We start from the raw sequence: 20663 nt of genomic DNA on the forward strand, positions 1-20663 counted from the left end.
GAAAAGGTCAAGGGGTCTGAATACTTTCCGAATGCACTGAATGTGTGGTACTCTGTCACCTAGTAAGATACATATTTAAAGCTCATCACTAATCTCAGGACCCTGGGACTGAACACCTCCCTCTGCATCTAGACCTCCTGACAGGCAGACCCCAGGTGGTGAGGGTAGGTAACAACACGGGGGCCCCGCAGGGGTGCGTGCTTAGTCCCCTCCTGTACTCCCTGTTCACCCACGACTGCGTGGCCACGCATTACTCATTATGTTTGCTGACGACATGACGGTGGTAGGCCTGATCACCGACAACGATGAGACAGCCTATAGGGAGGAGGTCAGTGACCTGGCAGTGTGGTGTCAGGACAACAACCTCTCCCTCAACGTCAGCAAGTTGATCGTCGACTACAGGAAACGGAAGGCCGAGCACGCCCTCATCCACATTGATGGGCTGTAGTGGAGCGGGTCGAGTGCTTCAAGTTCCTCGTTGTCCACATCACTAAGGAATTATCATGGTCCACAAACACCAACACAATCATGAAGAAGGCACGACAACGCCTCTTCCCCCTAAAGAGGCTGAAAAGATTTGGCACCGGCCCTCAGATCCTCAAAAACTTCTACAGCTGCATCATTGAGAGCATCTTGACTGGCTGCATCACCGCTTGGTATGGCAACTGCATGGCATCATCCGCAAGGACCTGCAGAGGGTAGTGCGTACGGCCCAATACATCACAGGGGCTGGCTCCATGCCATCCAGGACCTCTATATCAGGTGGTGTCAGAAGTCATAGACTGTTCTCTCTGATATCTGACCCTGAACAGCTTCTACCCCCATGCCCTAAGACTGGTAAATAGTTAGTATGGGTAGCTATTGGTTAACTATTTAACTATTTGCATTGACCTTTTTTGCACTAACTATTTTGACTCATCACATACGCTGCTGCTACTGTTTATTATCTATCCGGTTGCCTAGTCACTTTATCCCTACCTACACCATATATACAAAAGTATGTGGACACCCCTTCAAATTAGTGGATTCGGCTATTTCAGCCACACCCGTTGCTGACAGGTGTATAAAATCGAGCACACCGCCATGCAATCTCCATAGACAAACATTGGCAGCAGAATGGCATTACTGAAGAGTTCAGTGACTTTCAACGTGGCACCGTCATAGGATGCCACCTTTCCTGCTAGAGCTGTCCCGGTCAACTGTAAGGGCTGTTAGTGTGAAGTGAAAACGTCTAGGAGCAACAATGGCTCAGCTGCGATGTGGTAGGCCACACAAGCTCACAGAATGAGACCGCCGAGTGCTGAAGCGCGTAGTGCGTAAAAAAGTGTCTGACCTCGGAATCTGCCTCTGGAAGCATCGTCAGCACAAGAACTGTTCGTCAGGAGCTTCATAAAAGGGGTTTCCATGGCCGAGCAGCCGCACACAAGCCTAACATCACTATGCGCAATGCCAAGTGTCGGCTGGTGTGGTGCAAAGCTCGCCACACCAGCTGGATACACACATACACATACTGGGGAGTGCGGAGTACATTATCAAAGGATAATGAAAAAGCGAGGAGCACCTTACCTGTTCTAATATGCACTCGTCAGCTAAAGGGCTATTATGGCTGTAGCCTCTCCATTAGGGGGATAGAACAGGACACAGGAGACTGGCGACAAGGCATCAGTCACTGAGGATGGGGATTCTGAAGGAGATGGGGACCACCAAGCCATGGAAGACAGACAGACACGCCTCAGGGATTCCCCAGAGATGATACCGTACCTTACCTTTATAGCTCAGGCCAGGGGGGATTGTGGAGAGAAAAATAAACACAACTGAAAGTGACCAATGATCATAGCAGCACATAAAACCGTATTGTATGTGCACACAAAAACAAAATGTCTCCTCTTTGGTCTTCACTGCTGTGAGAATGCATTGGTTATGGAAAATGTACCCTTTGGTTTTTCTCCCCCTTGACAAAAGTCAGCAGAAATAAGACAATTATTTGATGAATGCCTTCTTATGAATATCACCAAAAAAAAAGTTTTTTATTGAATTAGCTAATATTGTGAATTCTGGTTATTTTTTGTGTGAAATAGGGCCTCTAAGCTTTGGGACATATTTTCTCTCTCTGACACTCTGTCCCTCTCTCTCTCTCCATCTCCCTACCCTTCCCTGTCGCTCTCCCGACCTCTCTCTACCTCTCTCCATTTCTCTCTCTCTCTCTCTCTCTCTCTCTCTCTCTCTCTCTCTCTCTCTCTCTCTCTCTCTCTCTCTCTCTCTCTCTCTCTCTCTCTCTCTCGCTCTTAATCTCTCCTTTTCTTTCCCTCTCTCCCTCTGTCTTGCTCCCACACAGAATACAGTAAAAACAAAGTCTCTGTGGGGGAGGAGGGAGCTGCTTTTTGTCCATTCCGCCACACTTCAATGAAGAGCGTCTATCTCCCTGTGCATACAGCAGGTTCTAAATGTCATTTCCCTCTCTTTATTTCCCTGCTGCTCCTATCTCCCCACCTGACAAACCTTTTAATGCTCTGTTTTGCTCCAGTTCTTTTCCCTCCATCATATCTCAGCGTTCAGGAAGATGCTTTATGGCAGAGTATCATATAAACAGGGTATATTTTATGGGCAAAGTTTTTAAAAAGAAAACCCAGGGAGGTGGTGGTTTGGACCAGTGTTGCCTGCCTCCCCTCCACTCTGTCCTGTTGCCTCCTGCCAGTAGCCTGTTAATCACTAAGCCTTATTAGAGGAGAGAAACCTCCTAGATTGAATTGGGGGTGGTTATAGGAGACAGGAGAGGGTGATCCCCTTGGGTTCCTGCTGTTCTCGTATCGTAATGACGTGGGGCAGCATGGGAAAGTGTCTCAAGACCCCTTATATAATATAATATAATATGCCATTTAGCAGACGCTTTTATCCAAAGTGACTTACAGTCATGCGTGCATACATTTTGTTGTGTATGGGTGGTCCCGGGGATCGAACCCACTACTTGGCGTTACAAGCGCCGTGCTCTACCAGCTGAGTTACAGAGGAGCATAACCCAGAGGACCCTTAACACAGAGAAGAGACAGGGCTTAGTCAAGGTGTGGGTGTCAGAGAAGACAGGTCTGAGTCAAGGTGTGTGTGTCAGAGAAGGCAGAGTCAAGGTGTGGGTGTCAGAGAAGACAGGGCTGAGTCAAGGTGTGGGTGTCAGAGAACACAGGTCTGAGTTAAGGTGTGGGTGTCAGAGCAGACAGGGCAGAGTCAAGGTGTGGGTGTCAGAGAAGACAGGGCTGAGTCAAGGTGTGGGTGTCAGAGAGGACAGGGCTGAGTCAAGGTGTGGGTGTCAGAGAGGACAGGGCTGAGTCAAGGTGTGGGTGTCAGAGAAGACAGGGCTGAGTCAAGGTGTGGGTGTCAGAGAACACAGGTCTGAGTTAAGGTGTGGGTGTCAGAGCAGACAGGGCAGAGTCAAGGTGTGGGTGTCAGAGAAGACAGGGCTGAGTCAAGGTGTGGGTGTCAGAGAAGACAGGGCTGAGTCAAGGTGTGGGTGTCAGAGAACACAGGTCTGAGTTAAGGTGTGGGTGTCAGAGCAGACAGGGCAGAGTCAAGGTGTGGGTGTCAGAGAAGACAGGGCTGAGTCAAGGTGTGGGTGTCAGAGAAGACAGGGCTGAGTCAAGGTGTGGGTGTCAGAGAGGACAGGGCTAAGTCAATGTGTGGGTGTCTGTGTTGTTGTGCAATGGGCCATGGAACCATGTCAGGCTATGACTTTTTCATGAAAATATTTGGGAAATTAAAATGATACAACCTGTGAAGTGATGTGTTTAACTAATGTGGATATTGGTGAAATGTTTAAGGAGTTTTTATGGATCACTACAGATGTAGGCCTGGAGAACATGGAGATATAGGGAGAGGTTTCCCAGTAACCCTGTATACAGTGAAGAGACAAAGGCAATGGGATGTACTGTATATAGTGTTAGTTGAAGGAGGGTGGGCGGGGGGAGGCTGGTATGTGTAAATGGAGTTTCCGTTTTGCGCCTCGCCACCCATCCACATCCTCCAACGCTAGACACCAGCCTCCGCTGAAATTGGCATTTAATAAAAGCTGCTTCCCTCCGCCAGAACTGATCAAATTAACTCATCATCAATGAGATAGGTCTCTTTGTGTCATAATTACATTTGGCCTGTGTTTGATGTTGATGTGTCTTCACTTCACATCAACTGGTGTCCCTTCACTATCATTTTATAGTAGAAGAGCGCATCATTAATGATAGCTCTCTCTGTCAACCCCTCTCTCTCTCTCTCACACTTTCTCTTTCTCTCTCTTTTATTTTTTATTTTATTTAACCTTTATTTAACCAGGAAGGGCTCATTGAGATTTAAAATCTATTTTTCAAGAGCGTCCTGGCCAAGATAGGCAGCACCAAGTCATTACAAAAAATTACAGACAGACAACATGAAAAACTACAAGTAATCTAGTAAAAAACCATTCATGAATTCACAAGAGTATAACAATATAAAAAACAGCAAATTAAAAACATTGACAGGTCAGGGAATCAGCCTCAAAATCCTTCATCAGAGATTTAAAAACACCAATCGGGACAAGTTCTTCCAGTTTAAAATTATTTTGTAAGGTGTTCCAAGACGATGGCGCAGAGTACATAAAAGACCTTTTACCAAATTCAGTTCTGACATTTGGAACAGTTAGCAGGATAAAGTCCAGTGAACGAAGAGAGTACCCACCACATTTCTGAACAATAAAAATGCCCAAATAAAAAGGTAGTAAACCCAAAATGGCTTTGTAAATAAAAGTATACCAGTGACTGAGCCTACGAGTGACTAGAGAAGGCCAGCCAACCCTGGTATACAAAGTACAGTGGTGCGTAAGGGTTTTGCAGTTTAAAATAAATCTCAAAGTACCATGATAAAGAGTGTCAATTGATCTCAAACACTGAGCGGAAGCATTCATATATAAAATATCCCCATAATCTAGTAAAGGCATAAATGTAGCTGATACTAGCCTCCTTCTGGCTTCAAAAGAAAAACAGGCCTTATTCCTAAAATAAAATCCCAATTTCAGCTTCAATTTTTTTGTAAGTTGTTGAATATGCAATTTAAAAGAGAGGCCGTCCATCAATTAGAATTCCAAGATATTTATATGAGGTTACAACCTCAATCTCCTTGCCCTGACAGGTAATAACAGGTGAAAGGTTCAGAGGTCTATTTCTTGCATTAGAAAACACCATTAGTTTAGTTTTGTCAGTGTTGAGGATAAGCTTCAATTGACACAAGGTATGTTGAACAGTATAAAAAGCAGTTTGCAAGTTCTGGAAAGCTTTTGTAAGAGATGAGGCACAACAGTAAATAACAGTATCATCAGCATAAAAATGAAGTTGTGCATTTTGGACATTTTTGTCTAAATCATTAATATAAATAGTGAATAAGAGAGGACCAAGAACAGAGCCCTGGGGCACACCATTCAGGACAGACAATTTAACAGACATAAGCCCATCAAATTGAGTGCACTGAGTTATATCAGACAGATAGTTAGCAAACCATGCAACTGCATGCTCTTACTCTCTCATCAGGTGCTCATGAACCGCTCCTAATCAAATCCCATCAGCGGTCCTGTGAGGGTTGCCTTCATCGCTGGTCCAATTGAATCAGCCCCAGCCCCTGATGTGGAAGGAAGGCATAGGGCGTAGCATTGTTGTTGTGGTGGTTGATAGGAGCTGTCATACACAGACAGACAGACAGACAGACAGACAGACAGACAGACAGACAGACAGACAGACAGACAGACAGACAGCCAGCCAGCCAGTGGATCCTCTATCTTCACTACTCCATGAGTTCCAGGAAGGAAGGGAGAGCACACTTTGACACCTGAGTCTCAGACGTGATAAACTGCATATTGTGTTTGTATCTCTCACTATTTCTTCCTGGTTCTAACTATTACTATTCATTTTAATGTAAACAGTTTTATGCATCGGTACTTTTGCAACCTTTGTAACTGTTTCACAATAAATTAATAAACAGATGAAATTGGAGCAGGTGGGATGGTGGTGGGGATGAAGGGGGAGGTGCTGTGGGTGTGTGTGACCGGGCTGGGTTGACATGGCTTCTGGGGCAGAAGATAGAGCTATAATTTCCTTCTCTGCAGCGATAAGGGCAGAGACCTGCCAAAGCATCGGTGGAGAAGCCTGATGTATGAAAATTGCTTGAATATTAAAACCTTCTTTCTTGGGGGAGAAACCCCAGTAAATTATTTTCTCTTCTGGTGTTATTTTTTGGCCTACATTGTGTCAGTCTTTCCTGTCTGACCCAGGCTTACCACTTAATGAGAAAAGAAAAACACACAACCAAAACAATGTAAATGGTTGGCATTGCATTTACCATGTATACGACTGATAAGGTTAAGGTCTCTATTCTATTCATATCACGTAAATTTACCATTACAGCGTGATTGAAATTTAAAGGCAATGTTCCCGCGTTAGCAGAGACTGCATTCCTGGTAAACGCTGCAGATGTCGGCTCAATAGGAAATTACCTTTACATTTCTATCGCGCAATCTGTAACACTCAGCAATACAGATTGAAAAGAGCCAGTGAGAATTAAGAGTATCCCAGCTCCAATAAACAACAACAACAAATACAATGAAGACAACAATACCGACAGCAACAGCAGTAATAATCTACCAGGGCTGAGCTGAGAAGCACTGCATGTCAGCTTGAGTTTCATGTGGAAAACAAAAGGTGACATCTTTAATTAAGTCTCTCATGAGGCGTTTAATTAAAACCAATGTATATATTAAACTGTTAATTTCTTAAGTAATTTGTTTATTCCCTGATTATGATTCAAGGGATTTAGTTTGCTCAGCTGGGCAGTAAAACAATCCTGTTTGGGAGGGTATAAGACTGGCACCTATCGATACAGAAGACCTCTATGGCAGGGTTTCCCAAACTCGGTCCTGGGGCACGTTTAGATTATTGCCCTAGCACTACACAGCTGATTCAAATAACCAACTCATCATCAAACTTTCATTATTTGAATCAGCTTTGTAGTGCTAGGGCACAAAACAAACTGTGCACCGGGGGGGACCGAGTTTGGGAAACCCTGCTGTATGGCATCATAATTGATTTCAGTTTGCGTGATGAACGTGCAATGAGTTGGAGAAAGAAGTCAAATACAATCTGGTTGAAGCTTGACCCTGACATATGAAGCACCAGAGAAATAGGACATAATTGCATGAGAAATAATTTCCAGGGGAGAGAGAGAAATAAATTGGACTGTTTTCCGAGTCAAGGTTGTGTTCACCTCTGAGGGGCTGTCTACTGTACTAATGGGAGCAGTGTGTGTGTGTGTGTGTGTGTGTGTGTGTGTGTGTGTGTGTGTGTGTGTGTCCCATTAGGGGCATTGCATTGCTTTCCTCTTTATTCTCTGTCTGACGGCTCGTCTCTACAAACGGCCATAAACGCTTGTCTTTGAGCGGCATGCAAATGGCTGCCGGACAGAAAGGTGGTGGTGGATGGATGCATCAGTTTAATGACAGTGTTTGTTGGACAGTTAGTGACTATCAAGCTGATGGTAGATGGTGCAGCTGGGTGTAATTGTGGGGCTTGGTGGAGCGGAGGCCAGCTGCTTTTCTGCAACGTTATGTACTAATGGGGTTTCACTTCAAAAGAACCCAATCAACCGCCTTTACCTCTCTCATTATCTCTCTCTCTCTCTCTCTCTCTCTCTCTCTCTCTCTCTCTCTCTCTCTCTCTCTCTCTCTCTCTCTCTCTCTCTCTCTCTCTCTCTCTCTCTCTCTCTCTCTCTCTCTCTCTCTCTCTCTCTCTTCTCTCTCTCTCTCTCTCTCTCTCTTCCTATTTGTCAGTCTTTCTCCTTTCTTCTTCCTCCCTTCTCTCTATCTCCATGTCACTCTCTCACTCTCTTTTTCTCTCTACCGCCTTTCCTCTCTCGCTGTCCTCCTCTCTCCCACGCTAACACACATCCCTCTCTTCATCTCTCTCTTTACGTCTCTTTTTCTAGCTTCCCTCTTTCTGTTATTTTTCTGTAATTACAGTTCATTTTCATAAGGAAAGGGGGGATCGATGCATCAGGATGTCAGTGACGGAGGATTGACCTCCATGGCTGTGTTGTATAAGCTAAGTGTGTGTGTGTGTGTGTGTGTCATTGAGAGGAGAGGCCTTCTCCTTTAACCTTACCCCAGGATACAGCTCAACACACAAAAAGTAAATATTCCATATTTTGTTGGAAATCAATAAAGGTGTAAACAGCGTGTCATGCGTTGTGAGGTATCATGCAAACTCATATGAAAAGAAGGAAAACAGCTGGGGTCTGATCTCATAGTGGTACCTTCTAATAACATGAACTTGTTACCCTTTGTTTTTAATGAATTTAGGGAATATGCTTTTCTGACACTGCATAGTATAATGTGCTACGTCTTTTCGGCCTTGGTTGGACTTTGAAGCACGTATTACATTCAGAGTGTGAGTGTATTTTTATTTTATTTTTTATTTCACCTTTATTTAACCAGGTAAGCCAGTTGAGAACAGGTTCTCATTTACAACTGCGACCTGGCCAAGATAAAGCAAAGTAGTGCAATAAAAACAACACAGAGTTACATATGGGGTAAAAAAAACATAAAGTCAGAAATACAACAGAAAATATATATACAGTGTGTGCAAATGTAGCAAGTTATGGAGGTAAGGCAATAAATAGGCTATAGTGCAGAATAATTACAATAGTATTAACACTGGAATGCTAGATGTGCAAGAGATGATGTGCAAATAGAGATACTGGGGTGCAAAAGAGCAAAATAAATAACAATATAGGGATGAGGTAGTTGGGTGGGCTAATTTCAGATGGGCTGTGTACAGGTGCAGTGATCGGTAAGGTGCTCTGACAACTGATGCTTAAAGTTATTGAGGGAGATAAGAGTCTCCAGCTTCAGAGATTTTTGCAATTCGTTCCAGTCATTGGCAGCAGAGAACTGGAAGGAATGGCGGCCAAAGGAGGTGTTGGCTTTGGGAATGACCAGTGAGATATACCTGCTGGAGCGCAGACTACGGGTGGGTGCTGCTATGGTGACCAATGAGCTAAGATAAGGCGGGGATTTGCCTAGCAGTGATTTATAGATGGCCTGGAGCCAGTGGGTTTGACGACGAACATGTAGTGAGGACCAGCCAACAAGAGCGTACAGGTCACAGTGGTGGGTAGTGTATGGGGCTTTGGAGACAAAACGGATGGCACTGTGATAGACTACATCCAATTTGCTGAGTAGAGTGTTGGAGGCTATTTTGTAAATGACATCGCCGAAGTCAAGGATCGGTATGTATGTTAGTTGGTTGGCTGCACATTGCACAGGCAGACTGGGCTGCAGAATAAAGGGACCTGAGAATGGACAGACAGATATGCGTGGGATCACTGAGAGCTCCTCTCCTCCTCTCTTCAATGGTTGCCCTTATTAAAAACACAACAGTTTATATAATACCACCAAGGATTGGAGGAGCACGGCTTTAGATACATTATATCTATTCTGAAACATGTGGGGAAGGAGACAATACTACTTACACAAAATAAAGGACATAAAAACGAACATCTCTCAATAATTGGTTTCATTTTAATCTTCGCATTAAATCTTAAAGCTTATCCTAGCTACATGAATCCCAAACAGGTTCATCCCCATAGAAGAAGGATCGCCGGCAGCCATTCTTTTACATGGAATAGCAAATGCGTTCAAAATGTTGTTGTGGCCCCAAATTATGGTTATTATTGAGAGTGAGAGGAGACACTGGATCATACAGGAAACACTCTTCTTAATGAGTGGTCTGATAAGCTTATTGTCACTGGTGTAGAGAGGAGTAGGCAGGAGGCAGTCGCAGGTTTAGAACTACTGAACTTATTTAAGCACCATAGATCAAAGCAGAACGAAACCCAAACGCTGTTGTGCTCAAAATATATCTTAATAAACAAAAGGCACAGGGCGAACCCAAAGTGCAAAATAAAGTACTCAGGAAATAATAGGGGAGATTCCTCTCAGGAAAACAAGTAACATTTACAATGACCAACAAAGACAAATGGTAGAGGGAGTATATATACAGTGATATAGTGGGGATTGGAACCAGGTGTGTGTAATGATGACGAGACAAGTCCGGTGTTGATGAGTGAAGGGCGTTTGCCAGCAGCAGGTTCGGCAGCAGCTAGAAGGCCGGCGACACCGAACACCTGAGCTGGACAGGAGGGTGAGCCAAAGCGAAGGCTGGTGTGACACTTCTAAGGATTTAAAGTGATCTGATAGGCTACTAAGGAGCCAATGATGACAAACAGACCAGACCTGATTTGATTAAAACAGCCTCTTGAATTGGTCCAATATGCCTGAACAATGGTCAATATCTGCTCCATGTTATTAAAAGTGTAATTATCTTGCTTGTAAGTCAAAGACAGAAGGGTGGGCATCCTGACATAAACATCCTGTCCCTCGCTCTTGTCATGACAATCTGTTCCAACCTAAGAACTACAATAGTTTCAACAGTTCACCACATAAAACTGCACCACCTTGATTCAAATGGTAAGAAACCCCACTGTTCACAATCACACATACATGTATACTGGGTTAACATCATCTTATGCAAAGAGAGAATGGCAAGCAGGCAGCATAGACAGCCGGCTGCAACACTGTGGACAGGTGAAAAGAGAGGGATGAATAGTTGCTGGAGGGGAAGAGGAGGAGAGATTTGCAGGTGGATAGAGAAAACAAGCTTACCTCCTGGTAGGAACGAGGGAGAGGGAGAGGAAGAGGGAGAGTGGAATAGGGGAGGGGAGGGAGAGAGAGAGAGAGAGAGAGAGAGAGAGAGAGAGAGAGAGAGAGAGAGAAGAGAGAGAGAGAGAGAGAGAGAGAGAGAGAGAAAGAGAGAGAGAGCGACAGAGAGAGAGAGAGAGGGAGAGAGAGAGAGAGAGAGAGAGAGAGAGAGAGAGAGAGAGAGAGAGAGAGAGAGAGAGAGAGAGAGAGAGAGAGAAAGAGAGAGCGACAGAGAGAGAGAGAGAGAGAGAGAGAGAGAGAGAGAGAGAGAGAGAGAGAGAGAGAGAGAGAGAGAGAGAGAGAGAGAGAGAGAGAGAGAGAGAGAGAGAGAGAGAGAGAGAGAGAGAGAGAGAGAGAGAGAGAGAGAGAGAGAGAGAGAGAGAGAGAGAGAGAGAGAGAGAGAGAGAGGGCGACAGAGGGTAGAGCAGACAGGGAAAGGAAAGGAGCGGGGGAAAGGCCACATCCAGGAGCTCCGCTAGCTGCTCCCACATGAATAAAACATTCAGAATGAATATTGCATGATCAAGTTATGAGAGTTATCCTGCCTGTCACTACGCCTCACGTTATTTATCCACTCACTGTGTGTGAGGATACAGTAGTGTCTTACTGCTTTTATACAGCCTATATATCCTTTATTTTGTCTACACACAGTTGAAAAACATGTATTTTGTAAGCAATTTCAAGCATAATACTGGTATATACAATATTGTAGCAGGAGAGCTGCCCTGGGGAACCGAGCCGTGGCTCCTATCGTGCAGAGGGGAGTGACTAACGACCTGTTCTACAAAAGCCCAGGCTCTGGGAAGAGGCAGTACTGTGTATCCCTCAATACTGGTCTGTAAAGTAAGCTGTGATTTCTTAATGATTCTCTAATCTCTAAATGCAATACAAAGTCTATAATATGTTGTTGACGCATCAAACATCCAACCAAGGCCGAGAAGTCATGGAGCACATTATACTCTATGCAGTGTCAGAAAAGCATATTCCCTACATTCATTAAACACTAAGGATAACAAGTTTATGTTATTAGAATGTACCATTATGAGACCCTGTTTTCATTATTTTCATCTGAGTCTATCTGCCTGATACCACACAATGCAGCATGACAAGCTGTTCTACACCTTTATTGATTTCAGTCGAACAAAAGATAGAATATTAACTTTTTGTGTGATGAGCTGTATCCTGGGGTAAGATTAAAGGGGAAGGTCTAGCCTTTCCTCTCAATGACACGCACACATGCACACACACACACACACACACACACACACACACACACACACACACTCACACACACACACACACACACACACACACACACACACACACACACACACACACCCTCTCGATGGCATTGTCTGGTTCTCATTCCATCCACAGCCACAGGCAGATTCAGAAACAACTTGTTGCTGCAGTAACAAATTAAAGTAGTGATTTACAGATTAATTTCTCATTTTCTGTGTGTTTGCTTTGAGGTACCGCTATTGGCTAAAACAGCAGAGAGCAGACAAACATTGCATCTGTACTACAGTTTTTTACAATCACTTTGGCACTAATTTCAGAACCTTGACGTCATTTTTCAAAACTCTAGACACAAAACTCACAACCAATGATCAAAATGCACATTTTTCAAAACTCTAACACTTTTTTCAATTGCTTGGATACAATACACATAAAACTAAGATCATTTGTTCATTTAACAAAAATCACCTGTTCAATATGACACAACTTAACATCAAAGTACTACTATTTCAAAAGGCAATTCACACATTACATTTCAGATGAGTGTCTATTCATTTCATTACAATTATCCAACTATCAATTGATACAACTGCTCAAAATGATAAGTAACTGTTGCATTACTCTTAATGCATAGTTGTATGGAAACAGACAAACAATATTCCATGTTTAGATCATGAAAGTTTCAAGATAACGAGATTCATTGTCACCAATTAGTGTGGAGCATGAACCAATTAGACTACATTATCTATGGATGTAATATTTCATCATCATTCTTTATCAGACACCGTTTTTATGGTCCCATGTACCACCTTTTCAGACTATTTACAGTATTGACAGTACTGCACTGTATGGATGCAGACCCTTGTAATTGCTTGTCCAATTCTGCCAACTCGTTACTGATGATTGAGTTCACATTGTGGAAAGAGTATATAAAGAATTGATTGGGATCCACTTGCAACAACATAACGATACGTACTGTAACATGGAGCTGGCAGGTGATCCAGGTCACAATAGAGGTCAAGCAGTGATGGGAGGAAGACGAGGAAGACGTGTTGGTCAAAGGAATGGCAGGGGACAAGCACCCTTCTGAGAGGTGGTCGTGGGCCTCGTTTGAGAGATGTGGGGGAACGTGGTAGAGGACAAGGCCACGGACCAAGACAGCGGCAGAAACAGCAAAGAGTGTCCAATGAAATCTGAGCAATAATTGTAGACCATGTCATAAATCATGGCATGACAATGACTGAGGCGGCTACAATGATACAACCAAACCTTAGAAGGTCAACCGTGGCCTCAATAATCAGAACATTCCGCAATGAGAACCGGTAAGTTGTCAGAATGCACTAAACATTATGCTACTCTCAATTGTCAAATGACTGCATACCAATGTGTATTACAAAGTAGGTGATGTGAGCAAGTGTCTTCTTACTGTAATGTTCCCTGTAGAATTGAGACTAGGCCAAATAGGGGAGGCAGAGGCGAAATTCTGACTGACCAACAAGAGCAGGCTGTGGTTGATTTGGTTCGGGCCAGAACTGATATTCGCCTTACAGAAATTCGCCAGCATTTCTTGGACAATGAAGACATGTTTAACAATGTGTAATCCATAAGTTTGCCGACTATTGCACGCATGCTGAAAAGGCACCAGGTGTCTTTAAAACAACTGTACCGTGTGCCTTTTGAAAGAAATGCAGACAGAGTGAAGCAAATTAGGACTGAGTATGTTCAGGTATGTTCAGTTTCAAGGTGGTTGTTGTAATAAAATTCCCTAATAATTCTTCATTGTACAGTAATCAGTAAATCTCTTTCCAAAATGTATTTTTAGAGGGTGATGGAGCTGGATGCTGATGACAACCATCACAAATTCATATATTTGGATGAGGCAGGCTTTAACCTGGCCAAGACAAGGAGGAGAGGTCGGAATTTCATTGGCCAGCGGGCAACCATCCAAGTACCTGGACAACGTGGGGCCAACATTACCATGTGTGCGGCTATAACAGAAGATGGTGTGGTGGGACGCATACCTCGTATTGGATCATATAATGCAGCTCTCCTTGTAACCTTCCTTGATGAGCTCGATGAGGTCTGTAGAGCTGATGGCGTGACCTATGTCATTGTGTGGGATAATGTCAGGTTCCACCATGCTCATATGGTGCAAGCATGGTTTCAGGCCCATGCACAATTTACCACCCTGTATTTACCCCCATACTCTCATTTCCTTAACCCGATTGAGGAATTTTTCTACACATGGAGATGGAAGGTTTATGATAGGCGCCCTCATGAACAAGTCACTCTTCTCCAGGCCATGGATGACGCATGCAATGACATCACGGCAGACCAGTGTCAGGCCTGGATTCGCCATGCCCAAAGGTTTTTTACAAGATGTTTGGCTAATGAAAACATCCATTGTGATGTAGATGAGAACCTGTGGCCAAATCCACAAGACAGAGTTGATGAAAATGTAGAAGTACAGTAATCACTCCTATGTTTTGCTTTTTACAGTACAAGCAAGCAAGTTGATGTTTTACAGTACTGTATTGTTTTTAATCAATATATTTCAGATTTTGTTCAATGATTCCACTGTGTCTGTGGTATTCTCTCTACTACTGCAGTACTTTTACAGGGATGTATTTACATGTAGTACCATAATGAAACATGTATCACCTATTTTGTACTACAATATTTAATGATTGTACGAACAATGACACAGTGAAACTATCGGTTGCTTGTGTGTGGGTGATCTAAATTAACGTTTCATTGGTATTTCACAATAAATTTGTCTTTTGAATCAATGATTGTGCAAGTGTAAGATTTCTTTAAAGATATGAATGCACAATGCAATGTTTTGAACATTGGACAGCCTGTGTTACAAGTGATGACCGTTTTGAGTTTTGTGTCTAGAGTTTTGAAAAATGACGTCAAGGTTCTGAAATTAGTGCCAAAGTGATTGTAAAAAACTGTAATACTGTTTAATATCCCGATGGCACTGCACCTGCCACCACTGGCTGTGGCTGTGGTCTGGGCCAGTATGCTTGTGTGTAAGGACACTCGTCCCCTGGCCCAGAATCAGAGACCACACACTCCTCTCCAGCTATCCTCCATCACACCCTTTTATCCTGGTCCATGGCATGAATGGCTTCACTAGCTGGGGAGATTGCATATCCTCCATATCCTCACTACAGGTGGGTCTCACACACACACTGTAATCTGGTCACGCTTCATTAGATCTGGGTGGGTCTCAGGCAGTGTAATCTGGTCACGGCCCATAAGGTCCGGGTGGTGGGTGCTTTCTCCCCAAGTGTAATTTGGGATTATGTCTGTAAAGCTCCTGTGGTGGGGATCAGAGGAGGATAAACGGCTGTGACTTTCCCTTTTCGCCGTTTCTCCTCTCAACCATTCAGGCCCTGTGTTTACTCCTCTCAACCATTCAGGACCTGTGTTTACTGGGCCGATAATCTCTACCAGCTACAGAGGCTGCTAGGGGGGGGGGGAAACCTCCATACTGTCCCTTACTTTTAACACTTGATTTTTTCCGCCAAATCACACACAGAGATGAAATGGCATCGAATGCTGCCTGATGAAGTGTCACACATCTTGACACAATTCCACGTGGGATGTTTCGTTTCTCTACCGCTCTCTCTCTTTTTCCCTCTCTGACCCTCTCCCCCCCCCCCCCCTCTCTCTCTCTACTTTGTTTTTTTATCTGAAAGATTTAGCTTTGGAATCTTGTGTGTTTCATCTCATCTCTGCCATGGCTGAAGGTGATCTTATTGCGTTTGTAACATGATAGGTCTGGGCTGGCTTACTCCTCTGGTTTAACACAACATCAGAGAAACTCATGGTGGGTTTCCAACACAGATGGTTTAGTCCAAAATCCTCTGCCCCTCTCTTCCCCTCTCCCCCCTCTCCTCCCCTCTAACCCCTCCCCTCTCCTCTCCTCCCCTCTCCTCTCCTCTCCTCTCCTCCCCTCTCCCCCTCTCCTCCCCTCTCCCACTCCTCTCCTCCCTTTCCCCTTTCCCCCTCCCCTCTACCCCCTCTCCCCCTCCTCTCCTCCCTCTCCTCCCCTCTTACTCCCGCCTGCTCTTCTTCTCCTCTTTCCCACCAGCATGGCAACCATAACCTCTCTGTCCTTAAATCAGGTCAATGAGAAACATAGAGAGAGAGAGATCTAATGAAATAATTTAGATAGGAATCTCTTTTTCCAGGGAGACCTAGCCAAGAGGGTTATTATCTTGTTAGTAAGTATTCCGAAACAATGAAAACTTCAGTCATTTCCCATATCTAGCTATGAGAGAGAACCTCAGACACAACTAACAAAACCCTTGGCCTGAAGCCCCATGTCTCAAGGACGACGGACATCTCTCAGTCGTCACCACGTACAGCCGTGTCCTGTTCAGTCTTCATTAAAACTGTTGATTGATAAACAAGGTTTGACTGGGGGATGAGAGGAGCGTAGAGGGGACATGACTTTACCTTCCCCATCTCCAGTTTACTGGCACTCCCCACCAGCCATTATAATTAGGCAATTAATGGGATCCGGCGTGTGCGTTTGTTATCTGCCTCCCCCCTCCCCCCTCGGCCTGGCAGAGGCGTGAAGATTAGGGCCCGTCTGATGCGGCACCTTGTGTGGAAACGTCAATCTGATAATGGAATGGCTGAGAACAGGCTGTGGGACCGCACACACACAGAAAAACACCATGGGCTAGGTTCTAATGATCCACACAATGGCAGCATTAGTCCTGAGGATGCAGGGCACAGATAAGGATGTTTTCTCCCTCCACAGAATGTGTTTTCTTACTATTGGAATGTTTTTTAATGAGCTGGTATCTTGGCGGTGGGCTGGAGACAGACACCACTGTTTGTTTTGTTAGTTCTGAGGGTGAAGACAGTGTCGACCGGCGGAAACCACTGTTCCACTGCTAATTTGGACATTGGTGTGTGCTTTTGGTATGTCTTTTGGACAGAGTGTTTTCCTGCTGCTGAATGACGGTGAAGGTGAATCCATGGTGAAGCTATACCATGTTTTTTGCCTCTGTTGAACCTCAAATTCTATCTATTACTGTTCAATTGTATCAACCTCAAAACAAGTACATTTCCATTTGATTTTTTACAAATGTATTCAAAAGCTATTTATTCATAAAGCTTGCTTAGATAGATCTGCACTTACGTATAGAAGCAGATTTACGCCACAACCAACACACAACAAAAAAGGCCAACAGTGTTCAGGTTCCTCTACATCCAGTTATGAAGTAACTGGCAAACTGAGAGGTCAGGTCGAAAAAGAGGAAAGCTTTCTAAACCAGCAGGTTAGTCAGGTTAAGTACAAATGTTTCTAAATGAAATCTGTTGGCTGCATCTCTACAATACTGCCCTGGATTCATTCCATCCTATCCATCCCACCTCTCAGGTCAGGGTGAGGATGGAGAGTTAATCTGATTAGCCGCAGCATTCTGCTGAGTCATACCCTGGGTATGGGTCAGGGGTCATCGTCAGATCAGGGATTGGCTAAGAGGAAGTGGTGTCCTTGTCTGACCCTCCCTGTGTTTGCTGACTGAGTCTGTTTCTGGGTGAATTGGTGACCGTGGTCCACAAGTAACACAGGCTACCACCACACTCTCACTACCCCCACTGTCCCTTAACGACAGTCATTTGGCTTTATTTATCACTCACTGTGTTAATTCCCTCTATTTTAATTCATTATGGATATTTAATTCCTTGACGCTACAAGGCAGTTTCCTCTCCTCTTACCATCAAGGACAGTGTCTCCCCATCCACAACAATCCCCATCCAATAAAGCCTGTGAGTCACTGGGACCCGTTTGTGCATGTTATTACTCTCACAGACAGTCTTGTATTTATATATTTTGTGTCGTGTCAATGGGTTGGGAATAATTGTACAACTGCTCTATTCATCTCTGTTAACCCAGAAGTAAAATCTTGCGTAATTTGGTCAGATGCCTGATTAACCTCTGTATTCATACGTGTTAAAAATCGAGAGTTCCGGCAAAAATGAAGTCTCCACCCTCACAAAAGGGAACTCTCAGCCAATGCCTCCCCTTCCGATCCGTGTGGGCAAACGCACAAAGCACTCCAGGCGAGGCACTTTAAGCACCTCCTTTGCCCAATCCTGATATGTCCAAACTAACCAGTGATGAACACCCCAAAACTGGAACTAATGCTGTTCGGAATTCACACACCCATTCAGTCCAGGAAGATTCTCTCGGTCTACACGCAGAATTTTCCCATGGGACATTACTCTATAGGCTTACATATTGCATAACCCTGTGTTGTTAGCTACCTCGATAATCACGTTTTACTTGTTATCATCTAGAAATGTATTTCAGAGATGAGCTGGACTGTTGTATAGTGTACTCATTTCTGATGCCAATTTTCTAACTGCTAATATAAATGCATTAATGGAGATGCATGGCAGATCTTCTGTACATTTTGTGTCTTTCAAATAGGAATCCTTTCATGTGTACCAGGCTGTTAAAGATGAATAACATTGACATTTTTCAAATAGACCTAATAGATTGATTGCCCTTTGTTTTTTCATTCATGTCAGTGTTTCCACAGCTGCTCTCCAGATGGAGGGATATAGAATACAAAAATGCAGGGTGAGGCCACACAGTCAACATTGTATGGTAAAAAACGTTTCAGAAAAAAAAGTACTGAAGGATTCTTATGAGAACAATTGTATTTTTGTTCAAATGCTGTGGTTTCTTTTTCTTTTGCGCACAATGTCAACTTGCTTTGTTCTTCTTTAGATGTTTGTGTTTATATATATATATATAAACACAAATATATATCCCATATTCCATCAGTCTTCTATTGTGTTTTCTTTCATGTTCATTTTGATATTTGTTCTGTTTAGCGTCTGATCCAAGCTGTTACAATGTAATGGTGTCAAAATATTTTGTTTTAGAGTCAAATGAACGACACCACAAAGTTGTGAAGATTTTTTAAAATTTTCTTTAAACTTGTGCATCAACTTCAAACAGTAAACCGTGTGCACTCCGTTTAGTTTTCATAACATGTTCAAAATTAGTTAGGTGTTCTTTATTTTGTTAAATACATATTTTTCCATTTTTAAAACCATTTACACGCAATTTCTCAGCACTGAAAACTAGCAGTCTATTGGAAATCAGGGGTGTAGAATGATAAGCATTGTTGGCAGTCCTTTTCACTTCAACTTCTTTGTGTGTGTATATATATATTTATTGTTCTAATTATTGTGTAATCATTACTCTTCTTTCACCTGAAGTAAAAATATCTTTCTTTTAAATATGATTCCTTTACATGATAAAAATAGTTTTTTCCAAAACATGTATTATGCCACTGAAGCTCTACCAGAATGCTCTTGTGCCCCTCTAACTAGACACGGAGACCCCATATGTGTGAGTCCGGTCCATGGAGGGTTGTTCTCGTGACCCCCTGGAGGGGGTTGTGTTAGGCCTGACGGGGCTATACTAGATGGGGCTGCTTTCCCTTGGGACAGCCACACCCACACGGCCCACAGTGGAGAGAGAGGCCCGCTGTCTGCCGTGTTGACACCCGCGGTATGTTTTGTGTTGATAAAAATTATTACAAAAATTTTGATTTTCTTCATACAAAAACACTTTTTCATAGAAATTGCATTTGCACAAGTAAATGTGAGGATTTTGTTACTAAAATAAAAGCCACAAGAGTACAAAAAGAAACTTGAGACTTGACATCGAACAAAAAAGAAAAACAACCAAATTGTACCCATCAAATCTGAAAATGAGGTGTGTACTGTATCCTTGCAGCTGCTGTGAAAATGCAGTCCATGAAAATATAAATAAAGAAATTCATAAATAAAATAATAAATACTTGAATAAATAAATTCCTCATCTTGTGTGATTGCTGTGAATTTTGTTTAAGATCCACTCCTGCTCTCCTGCTTTCCTTCAATTCAAACTACTAAGGTTTCCAAGGTTACTACTTTCATAATGTACGCCACTCTTCATGTCACATCCAGTTCCTATCACCTAATTCCTCTATTACATCATTGCCCCTCTCCCGCTAATCTGTCTCTGCTTGTATTTATATATGTATACATTTTTTCATTCAAAAAAAGTTTCACATCCATGATTTAACAAAGTGTTAGTACTCTGCAACACAAATAAATGAAATCACCTATTGCCTGATGGATGATGTACTGTAGCATTTCCAAACTTGAATCATCAACATTGGACCATATGAATAAACGATGCCTCTGTACATGTTGGGAGCAGTTCTGTCCTGCTCACCAATGTGTTTTGGGCTTTGGGTTTAATTTGGAACTGGCTGTTTCTAGCCCATCTGGTCTCCCTCTTCTTCTATGGTTGAAAAAAAAACAAGATGTATCCTTTACACACTCGCCAACTGCTTTTCTCTCAGTTTCTTCTATTAGTGTCTGTGTATGTGTTTGCTCCATAACTATGACTGAGTGATGTACGTTCTCCTGATTCTACCTAACCAAGTTCTGCATGTGGTCTACTCAGTGAGCGGGAGAGAGTGGTTGGGATAGAGAACACAGGTCCAAATTGAATCAATATTTAAGGGACAACCAAACATACACCTGTATGATATTCTATACTTTCAATTTAACCTGCCCTCTCTCCTTTCCTCTGAATCCTGGGTTTATCGCTCTCTTTTTTTATACTAAATCA

The sequence above is a fragment of the Coregonus lavaretus genome (assembly GCF_964263955.1).
Source record: "Coregonus lavaretus genome assembly, chromosome: 3".
In the NCBI taxonomy this organism is placed as follows: domain Eukaryota; kingdom Metazoa; phylum Chordata; class Actinopteri; order Salmoniformes; family Salmonidae; genus Coregonus; species Coregonus lavaretus.